Genomic DNA, 12,859 nt, shown 5'->3' with positions numbered 1-12,859 from the left:
TTGTATATGGGAGAGAGAATATCATGACAAAAACATTGATTCCAATTGGAAAGTGACTGAATAAATTATGATACAATTACAGTATTGTAATATTGTAGCCCATAAAACACTATGAAGATTTCAAAGAAATATAGAAAACTCTATTGAAGGAATTCAGCAGAATTAGAAAAGCAAAGAAAGTAAGAGAAAGCAGCATCAGAAGATTTAATTTTTATAAATAGAGACTCAGAAGGACACTAAGAAAATGTACTAGTTTGATTTCTTTCTTTTTTTCCTTTTTGCAGGCAATGAGGGTTAAGCGAGTTGGTCATCAGGTCTAGCCTTTTTTTTAAACAGAAAATAAATATTTATTGTAAAATAGTGTTTGTTCTAACACATAATGTAAGAAAATAACACCTCAAGCTGCTCAGTATTGGTGCCTGGTACCTTCTGAAGCTCACTAACTTCAAGGAATAGATGGGAGGAGGTCTTGGTTTACATTTAGCAGAGGAAAACACCTTTGTAAAATGAAGTGCAGGTCCACAGTGCTGGAAGAGGGAGGGGGGACAAACTGAACAGCACACACATATGCACACACTCAGGCTCACCACACACGGGACCTAACTCAAGCTGGGAGTCCAGGTCTAGGCAATCCAAACCCAGTGTTCTGGTTGTGACATGGGAAAGCCAAGTAAGGACCATGTGAGAGTGTCTGGGGGTTGGGGGGGGCGGCTGTGTGCCCTTTGTGGCCCTGAAGAAGATGGAGAACTCGATCTCTAGGCTGATCGAGCAGACACTGCCAAGATGGAGTCAAAGGGCCTGCCCTGCTGAGAATGGGTGCCTCTGGGGCACCAGGGGGCCCTGTCACCATCATTGGAAGGCCTCTTGCACTTCAATATGTATCCATGCTGTTGAAGGTGGTGAGCTTGATCACCTCTAGCAACAGCTCTAAGACACAGAAAAGGAGGAGGATGGTAATCATCACAATTTCAAGGCATAGAATGTAGGTCTGCATCGTGAGGTAATAGATGGCCATCATGGCTGATGGAAAGGTCAAGGCCAAGTTGATCCCGAGAGGCATCATCCTTTGACAGAGGTTCCCTTTTGTACAGAAAAAGAGGCAGATGATCTCGATGCCCAGGTGTAAGGAATTAATTGTGATTTGGGGTTTCCACGACCCCATCTTTGCTTCATCATGGTCAGACTGAAAAGATGTAACCTTGAAAAAGCCCCACCTAGTAGTTCCCTCATGCCCACAGGGGCCTGGCCAAATTATAATGGGGACTGCCCAGGGGGTATATTGAACCAATTGGAGACTCAGCATGGCTAAGAACCTCCCTTCCTGTGGGAGAGGCAGGAAGGGGAAGAGAGAACTCTGGGAGGAATGGGGAAGAAAGGTAGAGAGAAAGAGAGGAGCTGCTGGTGGTTGACCTTCAGACCGAACCAGTAGATACTGCAGAGCTGATTCTCCTTGGAACTACAGATTCCAGGTGGTGGTGAGTTTGCATTGTTGAAGTGAGGCTGCTCTTTAGGCCAGCTGAACTGGAACCAAGTTTAAGGTTTGAGTCATATTAACTTCACTTGTGTTGTAAATTTTGTTCCCATTAATAAAACCTGATTTGTTTGTGGAAAAGAAGCTGTTAATCTCCTTTCTTATCAGTCTGAGAGAAATAACTAAAGAAAAGGCAGTTTGGAAGAGAGGAAACTCTGGACCTAGAGGTGTCCCATTATTTTCTGAATCCCAATATTACAGCTAGCCACCCAATTAACTCTCCCGATACTGAATTTGGCCCATATAGGAAGAGCATGAACAGGTCAAGAACTAGGTTGGCCCTTGGATAGGGCAACAGGAGACATGAACATGAAAAGCTCCAACAGGAAGTAGGTGGTGCCGTGCCAGCCATTGAGAAAGAGCAGGATCTCTAGGGAGATGGACAACAGCTGACGGCCTCATGGCACCATCACCAATCAGTCCCCATGGAAACTGCTCTAGCCTTCTCTTTTAAAATATGGAGAAATGAAGGCCCCAAGAAGTAAAAATGACTCGCCCAAGGTCACACAATTAATTAGGGGCAGAACACAGACTAGAACTCCGGTCTCCCAACTCTCATTCCAGTGATCTACCATCATTAGTACATATTGGTGTACTGTGTGACACACTCCTGAGGGATACAATGGAAACATCTATGGGATCTATTTACTTAGCAATTTGAGTTATTCTATTTGCAGGGTATAGATGCCTTCACTTTATAATATAATTAAAGTTCAGAGCATAATGGCTATTTTCTGTTTTATCTTTGGGTGCCCATATTGCCCAAGCCTAGTGCATTATACACAAGAGGTTCTTAATTAATGCTTGTTGAATTTCTTTAGTGCAATGCTTCTGCATTTTTTCAAAGCTCTCACGTCAATTTTTTTCTGTTTGATCCTCATGATAACAGTCATGATCCTCATGATAGCAGTCCTTTGACTCTAGTACCTAGAACATTAGGTGCTTTCACATAGTAGGTATTTAATAAGTATTTAGTGAACTGGATTAAATCAGGTAAAATATCTATTAGTATCCCCTTTTTGAGAGGTGAAGAAACAGAAACTGAAATATAACTTTAGAAAATATTTTGGGGGGTGTCTTCTGTGCCTAACATGTTCTAGTGGTGGGAAGTAAAGAAGACAGAATAAGGAAAACAGAAAAAGCAGGAATAGAACATCCTGAGGCCTGTGGTGCCTCTGTACTGGTAGAAAAAAAGAATAATCATAAAGGAAAACATGAATTAAGTTGTGCATTATGTCCCACCTTAAGCTCACCTCCAGCATATCAGCTATTAGAGTAAAAGATCGTGTTATCACGTCTAGTTTTAGTCTGATGCTCATGATTCCTCAAATCTACCCACCACCCAGCTTGCAAAATAATTTTCCTAAAGCACAAGTCTGCCCAGGTCACTCCCCCACTCAATCATGCTCAGTGCCTCCTTACTGACACTAAAAATATGTATACATTTCTCAGGTTGGGATTACAAGTTCCGTACCATTTAGTTCCAAACTATCTTTCCAGCTATTTGACAATTATTGTCCTTGTCTGGCCTTACACAAGTTTCTTGAACTTGGCATTGCATTTCCATGTTAAAGTGTACTCCCACATCTGTAAAACTCTTGAGGTGTCCCCTCTGATGAGAAGCCCTCCCTGATTCTGTAGTTGTTACTGCTCTCTCCCCTCCCTCCAAATGCCTTTCATTTCCACTCATGTATTCTCTTGTTGTATCCCACTTCTTAGAAGTCAGTACCCTTTTTGTCTAGTTTTGTATCCACAATGCCTTGTACATGTTGTTGTTGTCCTTTCACTCAGTTCTGATTCTTTAAGACCCCATGAGGGGTTTTCTTGGCAGAGATAGTGGAGTTGGTTGCTATTTCTGAGTCCCTTACCCTGACTCAGACTTAGTTTCCTCATTTCAAGAATGGGGATAATAACAGCATCTATCTCCCAGGGTTGTTATGAAGCTCAAATGAGTGAATATAGGTATATTCACTATATGAACAAAGAATTTTTACTGGATATTATAGAAGAGCAGAGAAGAGGAAAAGCCCAAAAGATGTTGATCAGAAAAATTTAGATGTAGTCAGAGAGAAAGGTTTATTTTATCTTCGTGAAGATGATTCGAAGAATCTCAGTATGGTGTTTTTACTCAGAAAGACATTGCAGTATAAGCACCATGCTAAGTGCTGGGGATACAAAGGAAGGCAAAAAATAGTTTCTGCTCTCAAGGAGCTCAGAGTTTAATGGGGGAGACAACTTGCAGACAAATATATACAAACATGTGTATCTTTATCTCTATAGCTATATATATCATAAATTGGAGAAAATCAGCATAAGGGGGATTTGGGAAATGCTTCTTGTGGAAGCTAGGATTTTAGGTGCAACTTGAAGGAAGTTAGAAAATGTAGCTAGATGTCAAGAAGTGCAAAGAGGGCTGGATTTAGACTAAATGCTAATCTTTGCTCTGCCATTCTGATCTTGGTCGAATCAGTCTCTGGGCCTGAAGTGGAAAGGTTGGACTAGATAATCTACCTCTAGAGTTCCTTCCACCTCTAAGATACTATATGGGAAACTGATCATTACCTTTTACTGTGCTCCCTCACTTGCTATTACATCTCATTCTGAAAGAATCAGAGAAAAAGGGCAGGAGGCAGGACAATGCTGAGGAATGAGTGAAATCAACCTTTTTTTTTTTTTTTTGGCGGGAGTGGGGTGGGGTCGAGAGATCAGGGTTCAGTGGTTGTCCAGGCTCCCACAGCTAGTAAGAGTCTGGGGCGGTATATGAACTCTAGGGCCACGGTGCTATCCACTGCACCACCCAGCTGCCCTAGTCTGATCAACTTCTGAAAGAGAGTCAGGAAGAGAGAGAAAAAAGGGAAGATCATAGGATGGCAGATCATAGGATGGCTGGATGGGACTTCAGAAAACATTTAGTCCAGACCCCAGTCATTTTCCCTCTGTCAGTCTCAGTTTCCTCCTCTGTAGACAGAGTATAATAAAGCCTATTTCCCAGGCTTGTTATAAAGCTCAAATGAGTGACTATATGGAAATCACTGTATGATAATTTACTTAGAGTTTACAGAGGAGGAAACTGAGAGCCAGGTTGGTAAAGGGCCTTCCCCAAGGTCCCCCAGGAAATAAGCATCAGAGGAGGGATTCGGACGATCTAGGGAGGGAGCTTGAGGGAGAGAGAAGAAAAAAGCGGAAGGGGGAGGGGAGGAAGCGGAAAACGAAGGGAGGAAGCGGAAGAGAGAGACTAATCCCTAGTGTTTTGTAAACTTTCTTAACCAAGTTGACTGAGATGACCTGGGAGTTTTCACGGGCACTTTGCTGGAAGTGTTTTTAAAATAAATTAAGGGTAAGTGGAGTCTGGAGTGATAAGAAAGCAGGTGGGGGTGAAGAGAATAAGATGAGGACCTCCGAGTTGTGAGTTCTTATAACAGGCTTAGAAAGAGCATTTGAAAATCTGCTCACAACTAAATATTGCGACCCCGAATCTCATTCCCACCAATCCCAAGACGGGACCAACGTTGCTTTGCTAGGGGTCCCTGCGTCTTCACACACACAAACTAATGCTGGGTACAATCCACCATAAAGCAGACACCTGCGAGTCCTGGCTGCGAAATTCAGGTTTTCTCTTTTTGGGAAAAACCTGCTTTACTCAAGGTTCCTGACCAGCTAGGAATGTCTTTAAGAGACAGAGAACTCTTCTTTTATCTTCCCCCTGAAGATTGTAACTTATCTCCATTACACATAATGCTTGCTGATGGTTTTAGATAGATACTGCTTAGTGTTTTTATTAGGAATGAGTGCTGTATTTTGTCAAAAGTGAAAATCTTAGAGGCATAATTTGAGCTACATATAGGATGTTTGACATCTTAAGGGGTGCACTCAATAAAAAAACAGCAAATCTGTTATCATATTGGTGGCATTAATTTAGGCTGAGGCCTAAAAATCTTAGGATCTTAGGTTTGTAGTTAGGGCGCACATGGGGGTCATCTGGTCTAACCCTTCATTTTACAGATCAAGAAACTGAGGCCCCCAAAGGGAAGTGATTTGTCCAAAATCATAAAAGCACCAAGTTGTAGAACATGAATTATGGCTGGGGACCTCTGACTCCAAAATCATTTGTTCTTTCCCTGCATTAACATTCTTAAGATGGATGGATGCATTTAAACGGTAAATGTTCTGCTTCCATCTCTTGTATTTCCTGAAATAGGAGTGGAAAGAAGGGAGAAAATCAAAGCATAACATTTTCTCTATGCTTTCAGGTACCAAATTCCTCTGTTTCCCTCCAGATTTCCTGAGACTCTTCCTGGGCTCACAGAAAAACCGTCAGTGATTTCGGTGCAGGGGACAAGTGCCATAAAAGGAATGGAGCTCAAGCTGCAGGAGATGCACCTTCAAATAAGCTTTTTAAGTTGAATTCAGTGAATGGCAATATACTAAGTAATTCTTTAAGACTTAAATTAGTTGAGATAAAAAAGAAAAAGTTGAATTCGAAATCAAGGAGATGCCCATCAGTTGGGAAATGGGTGAACAAACTGTGGGATAAGATTATATTGGAACAATATTGTGCTATAAGAAATGATGAGCAGGATGCTCTCAGAAAAACCTGAAAAGACTTACACAACCTGATAGAAGGTGAAATGTATTGTATACAAAGTAACAGCAATATTGTAAGATGTGAATGACTTAGGTATTCCCAGCAATACAGTGATCCAAGGGGGCAGCTAGGTGTCACAGTGGATAAAGCACCAGCCCTGGATTCAGGAGTACATTGGTTCAAATCCAGCCTCGGACACTTGACGCTTACTAACTGTGTGACCCTAACCCCATTGCCCAGCCAAAAAAAAATACAGTGATCCAAGGACTTATGAAAAATGCAGTCCATCTCCAGAGAAGGAACTAATGGTGTCTGAATACAGATTAAAGCATAATTTTGCCACCAAAGGGAAGCAAAGGAATAGCACAGGTTGGTGAGGAGCTCACCTAAGGTGCAGCTTGAATGTTATGGTATGGGGAAGAAGCATTCTATTAGTTTCCTGTTTTAGCTAATTGCTCAGAATATTGGTTTTACCTGTTGAAGGAATAAAAGTGATGTCAGACTCCTTTAAGTTATTTCAACATCTTGGGTAAAAATCTATTACCCTCCTTTAGTTAGGACTTTGAAAAGATAAAAATCACAAAAGCACTTGTTCCTGAACAGATTTAAGTAAATTGTTAAATAGTCATTTTTTTTAATTATAAAAGTATTTTATTATTTTCCAGTTACATGTAGAGATAGTTTTCAACATTTGTTTTTATAAGATTTCTAATTTCTAATTTTTCTCACTCCTTCTACCCCTTCCCCATGACAGGAGGTAATCCAATATAGATTATATATGTACAATAACATTAAACATGTTTCTGCATTAGTCATGTTATAAGAGAAGAATCAGAGCAAAAGCACCAAAAACAAAAGAAATAGTATGGTTCAATCTGCATCAATATTCCACAGTTCCTTTTTTTCTGGATTTGGAGAGCCTTTTCCATCATGAGTCCTTTGGAACTTTCTTGTACCATTGTATTGCTGCGAAGAATCAAGTCTGTCACAGTTGATCAACATACAATGTTGTTGATACTATGTACAATGTTCTTCTAGTTCTGCTCATCTCACTCAGCATCAGTTCATATAAGTCCTTCCAGGTTTCTCTGAACTCCTCCTGCTCATTGTTTCTTACAGCATAATAGAATTTCATTACATTTATATACCACAACTTCTTTAGCCATCCCCCAATTGATGAGCAGCCCCTCAATTTCCAATTCCTTGCCACCACAAAAAGAGCAGCTATAAATATTTTTGTACATGTGGGTCCTTTTCCCTTTTTTATGATTTCTTTGAGAGAAAGACCCCAAAGTGGTATTGTTGGGTCAAAGGGTATGCACAGCTTTATAGCCCTTTGGGCATAATTCCAAATTGCTCTCCAGAATGGTTGGATTAGTTTGCAGCTCCACCTGTTATGCATTAGTGTTCCAATTTTTCTACAGCTTCTCCAACATTTATTATTTTCCTTTTTTGTCATATTAGCCAATCTGATAGATGTCAGGTGGTACCTCAGAGTTGTTTTAATTTGCATTTCTCTAATCAGTGGTGATTTGGAGCATTTTTTTCATATGGGAAGAGATAGCTTTGATTTCTTCATCAGAGAACTGCCTGTTCATATCCTTTGACCATTTCTCAATTGGGGAATGACATGGATTCTTATAAATTTGATTTAGTTCCCTATATATTTTAGAAATGAGGCCTTTATCAGAAATACTGGCCATAAAAATTTTCCCAGCTTTCTGCCTCCCTTTTAATTTTGGATGCATTGCTTCTGTTTGTACAAAACCTTTTTAATTTAATGTAATCAAAATCATTCATTTTGCATTTCATAATATTCTCTATCTCTTGTTTGGTCATAAACTGTTCTCCTTTCCAAAGATCTGAAAGGTAAATTTAAATAGGAATTTTTAATCCAGGCTTTAACCTCTGGAGCATTTCAAATCATATCTGGTTATAATGTGGGTTTTCAAAGGAACACAAAAAATGGAGCAAACTGCACCCTAGTCAATTCATCTGATAACAAGCTTTGCATTTTCAGGCTGTGGTTCCTGTGCCGCCTGCCCCCCCCCCTGGCATTTCCAAGTTTCCCACATCCCTCTAGTTCTAGAGACTGACTCTCACCTATTCCAAACTCCAGGATAGCATCCTTTTTGGACATAGATGCCTTCCTACTTGTAGCCGTGGGCTCTTGTCTGACAGAGCCTCTGTCCCAGACTTTCATTTTCTTGATGACGGTAATAGCATCAAACATGTCCGTGGATAGACCCAGACAGTTGACAAAAGGAGATCTCTTTGGTGAATGTTTCCTTCCTGAGAAGCAACTCCCTGAGAAAATAATCTGTGAACCTGTATAAGGGAAGGGAAAGGAAAATGAAAGCAAATTTATATATATAATAGGCCATGTAGTAGCTTGACACTGATTTTAAATGATCAAGGGCCACATTTTCTGAGTTATATACTTAGTAGCTACAAATGAAATATAAACCGTTCCTGATTCTTCCAGGCCCACCTCCCCAAATATCTTGTACTGACTTTGTTTATACTTATATACATATACCTTGATTCCCCTGATAGAATGTAAACTCCTTGAGAGCAGAGACTCTATCTTTGAACTTTGTATCCCCAAGGAGTAGTAGAAGGTCTGGAACATAGTTTATTTACACTTAGTAAACACTTACTGATTGATTTCAGGGACATAACTTATTAACATATCTTCCTGAACTTCAACACATATACTTCATTTTTTTCTGCATGATCTCAAAGGCCTTCTAAATAATTTTTTTAAATGATTATTATTTTGGAAAGAAGTTTGGGTTGCTTTACCAAAGAAAAACTGGCCAATAATTCCTTGCAGAATATACTTTATAATCCTACCCTAGAATCCACATGTAAGTAAAAAAACTAGGACCAAATTCACACAAATTCTTTGACTGTTGTAAGGCACTGTGACTTTAATCAGTTTTACTAATAGGAAATGATAATAGTTCACAAGCAGGTAGGTAAATAGAATCCTGCATCCAAATTCAGGAATACTTAAGTTTAAATGCAGCCTTTGATACTGATGTGATCTTGGGTAAGGTACTTAACCTCTATTTTCCTTAGTTTCCTCATCTGCAAAATGGGGATAATAATAGCACCTACTTTGCAGGGTTGTTATGAGTTTCAAATGAGATAACATTTAAAACACTCTATAAATGCTAAGTATTAAATTATTAATTAAATAATACTTTTAAGTTTGCAAAATCCTTTATGTACATTCTCATCTCCACCCTTCAAACTAGGTACTACAGGGATTATTATCCCCTTTTTACAGTCTAAAATCAGACAGGTGGGGCGCAGCTAGGTGGATAAAGCACTGGCCTTGGACTCAGGAAGAGCTGAGTTCAAATCCAACCTCAGACACTTGACACTTACTAGCTGTGTGACCCTGGGCAAGTCACTTAACCCTCGTTGCCCCACAAAACAAAAATATGCATAAAATCAGACAGGTGACTTGCGCATAGTTTTGAAGCTACAAAGGATTTGAACTCAGATCTCCTTTCCTCTAAATCATAGGAACATAGATTTAAAGCCAGAAGGGACCTTGGAGCTGTAGGCATTAAAATTAGCCTTAGGCTCCCTGAGCTGCGGGGGTGGGGGGGGTACTCCTCCACTTCAGCCAAGCTGAGTAGCCCTTTGGGCCTTAGAAAACACCTGGCCACTGGGGAAAGCCCCAGCTCCCTGCACCTTGAGGGGAGCTGTCCCGGGGATCCCAGGCTTGTCCTGCCAGGCCCTGGGTGCAGCCCGTGTGGAGGTCCCAGGTGCACAGCAGGGGGCAAGGGCCCCTCAAGCCCTGGGTGTGGTACCCATGGCTCACTCAAGCGCCCTGGCTGCAGCGAGCCAGGGAATTAGCTTGGCATGCATAGGAGGTCAGCCTGAGTTTCAGGTGAGGAGAGAGCTTTTTATATACTGGGGTAGTTAGACAGTGAGGGAGGACACCAGAGGACTAAGAGAACGCAAGGAGGTGGGTGAGAGAGAGAGACCCAGGGCTTTGTGGGGCCTGTATAGAAAGGGGGTTCACTAAGGAGACTGAGGCTACGTACAGAGAGGGAAGTTAGACGGTAAGGGGGTCGGTCAGTGCAGAGAACGCTAAGGAGATGCAGGGGCAAGAGAAAACACACCGGAAGGTCATATAACTTTGCATTTCTTTACCATTATAAATAAACCCAGCTTTGATTATTATTAAATAAAAGAGGCATTTGCTTATCAATTTGGGAGGAGCAAGTATGGGGGAGAATTTTAAACGGCCCTAACAGATTGGCTTAGGAAATTAATAGCAGTCAGATAGCCAGCCAGTCAAACATCCCCAGATTAGCCCCCCTAGTTAGTTAAAATACTTTTACAGAACCTATTTAATCCAATTCCTTCTTTTCATTCACCAAGGCCCCAAGAAGAGAAGATTTCTTCAAGGTCACACAGATGGTGTGGCAGTCCAGCATTCTTTCTTTCTTTTTTTTTTCATTTCACTTTATTTTTTTAAACTATGCAATAAATTCTATATTCTTTTTTTTTTCAGTGCAACAAACATTTAGTTTATTTTTTCCAGTTACATCTAAGGGTAACATTCATTTTCATAAGATTTAGAGTTCCAAGTTTTCTTCCCTCCATTTCCTCCCCCCTCCACAAGACATCAACCAATCTGATATAGGTTATATATGTACAACCCACAAGTGCTCTTTTTATCAGTTCTTTCTGTGGGAGTAAGCTTCGTCATTAGTCCCTTGGGATTGTCTTGGATCATTTTATTGCTGAAAGTAGTTAAGTCATTCACAGTTGCTCATCAAACAATACTGCTGTCACTATGCACAATGTCCTCCCAGTTCTGCTCACTTTACTATACATCTGTTCATATGAGTCTTTCCAGGTTTTTCTGGGATCACCCTGTTTGTCGTTTCCTATAGCACAATACCATTCCACTATAATCATATACCACAACTTCTAAAGTCATTCCTCAGTTGATGGACATTCCCTTGATTCCCAATTCTTAGACACCACCAAGAGTTGCTATAAATATTTTTTGTACAATTTTCACCCTTTTCTCTTTTTCATGATTATTGTTGTTAACTGTTTCCCTCCATCCTATTCACTTTCCCATGATATTTACTCTATTATCTATCTTCTTTCACCCTATCCCTCTTCAAAAGGGATTTCCTTCTGTCTGTCCCCTCCCCCAATCTGCCCTCCCTTCTTTTGCCCCTCCTTCCTTATCCCCTTCCCCTCCTATTTTCCTGCAGGATTAGATACATTACTCCACCCAATTGAGTGTGTATGTTATTCTCTCCTTGAGACAATTCTGATGAGATTGAGGTCTTTGAGCCAATTCTGATGAATGTTAGGCTCATTTACTGCCCAGATTAAATAGATTACTCCACCCAATTGGGTGTGTGTGTGTATGTGTGTGGTAATTCCTCCTTGAGGCAACTCTGATGAGATTAAGGTCTTTGAGCCTATTCTGATGAGTGTAAAATTCATTTACTGCCCTGCTCCTCTCCCATCTCTTTCCCCACTCTTTCCCCACTAAACCCTTTCTTCTTTCTTTCATGTGGGATTTAACCCCATGCTACCTCTGCCCTCCCCCCTACCCCTCAATTTAACCCTAAAGATGTCATCATGGGGTAGCTATGTGACACAGTGGACAAAGCATCCACCCTGGACCCAGGGGGATCCCAGCCAAAACCTGGCCTCAGACACAAGACAGTCACGCACTGCACAACTCCAGGTATGTCCCCCAACTCCAATTTTTTATGGTTCTCTAGGGTCTTGTATTGAAACTCAAATTTGCCATTCAGTTTAGGTCTTTTTTGTCACAAATACCTGAAAGTCCTCTTTTTCATTGAAGTCCCATTTTTTCCTCTGAAAGATTATGATCAGTTTTTCTGGATTCTTGGTTGCAATCCCAATTCCTTTGGTCTCTGGAATATCATAGTCCATGCCCTCAGGTCCTTTAATGTAGAAGCCGCTAGATCTTGTGCTATCCTGACTGGAGCTCCACAGTACTTGAATTCTTTCTTTTTGGCAGCTTGCAGTATTTTCTCCTTGACCTGAAAGCTCTGTAATTTGGCTGTAATATTCCTAGGAGTTTTCCTTTGGGGATCTCATTCAGGAGGTGATCGGTGGATTCTTTCAATTTCTATATTACCTTCTGCTTTTAGAATATTTTCCCTGAAAGTTTCTTTCCTTGATCATGGTTTTCAGGTAGACCAATAATTTTCAGATTATCTCTCCTGAGCTTATTTTCCAGGTCAGTAGTTTTTCCAAGAAAATATTTTTTTATTCATTTGAATTTGCTTTATTGAGTCTTGGTTTCTCAAAGTCACTACCTTCCATTTGTTCAGTCCTAATTCTTAGGCAATTATTTTTGTCAGAGAGCTTTTGTACCTTCTCTTCCATTTGGCCAATTTGGCTTTTCAAGCTGTTGACTTTTTTCTCATGTCTTTCTTTCATCCTCCTCATTTCTCTTTCCATTTTTTCCTCTACCTCTCTAACTTTATCTTCAGAGTCCTTTTTGAGCACCTTTATGGCCTGAGACCAATTCATATTTTTCGTGGAAGCTTTAGATATAGGGCCCTGATGTTGACATCTTTCTCTGAGGGTGCACCTCAATCTTCCTTATCAGTGAAGAAACTTTCTATGGTCCTCACCTTTCTCTGTCTGCTCATCTTGCCTTTCTTTTATTTGACTTTTAGCTCCTTAAAGTGGGGCACTGTTTCCAGGCTGCAGTA

At 40.6% G+C, this 12,859-nt stretch overlaps 1 pseudogene; it reads right to left on the bottom strand.

Moving 5' to 3' along the window:
- Positions 1–871: 871 nt before the first annotated feature.
- On the bottom strand, positions 872–1,941 carry LOC122727434 (annotated as a pseudogene).
- Between the last annotated feature and the right edge of the window lie 10,918 nt (positions 1,942–12,859).

Source organism: Dromiciops gliroides, chromosome 5 (genome assembly GCF_019393635.1).
Source record: "Dromiciops gliroides isolate mDroGli1 chromosome 5, mDroGli1.pri, whole genome shotgun sequence".
In the NCBI taxonomy this organism is placed as follows: domain Eukaryota; kingdom Metazoa; phylum Chordata; class Mammalia; order Microbiotheria; family Microbiotheriidae; genus Dromiciops; species Dromiciops gliroides.
Note: the sequence above shows the minus strand (reverse complement) of the source record. Positions and strands in the feature narration are given on the sequence as shown.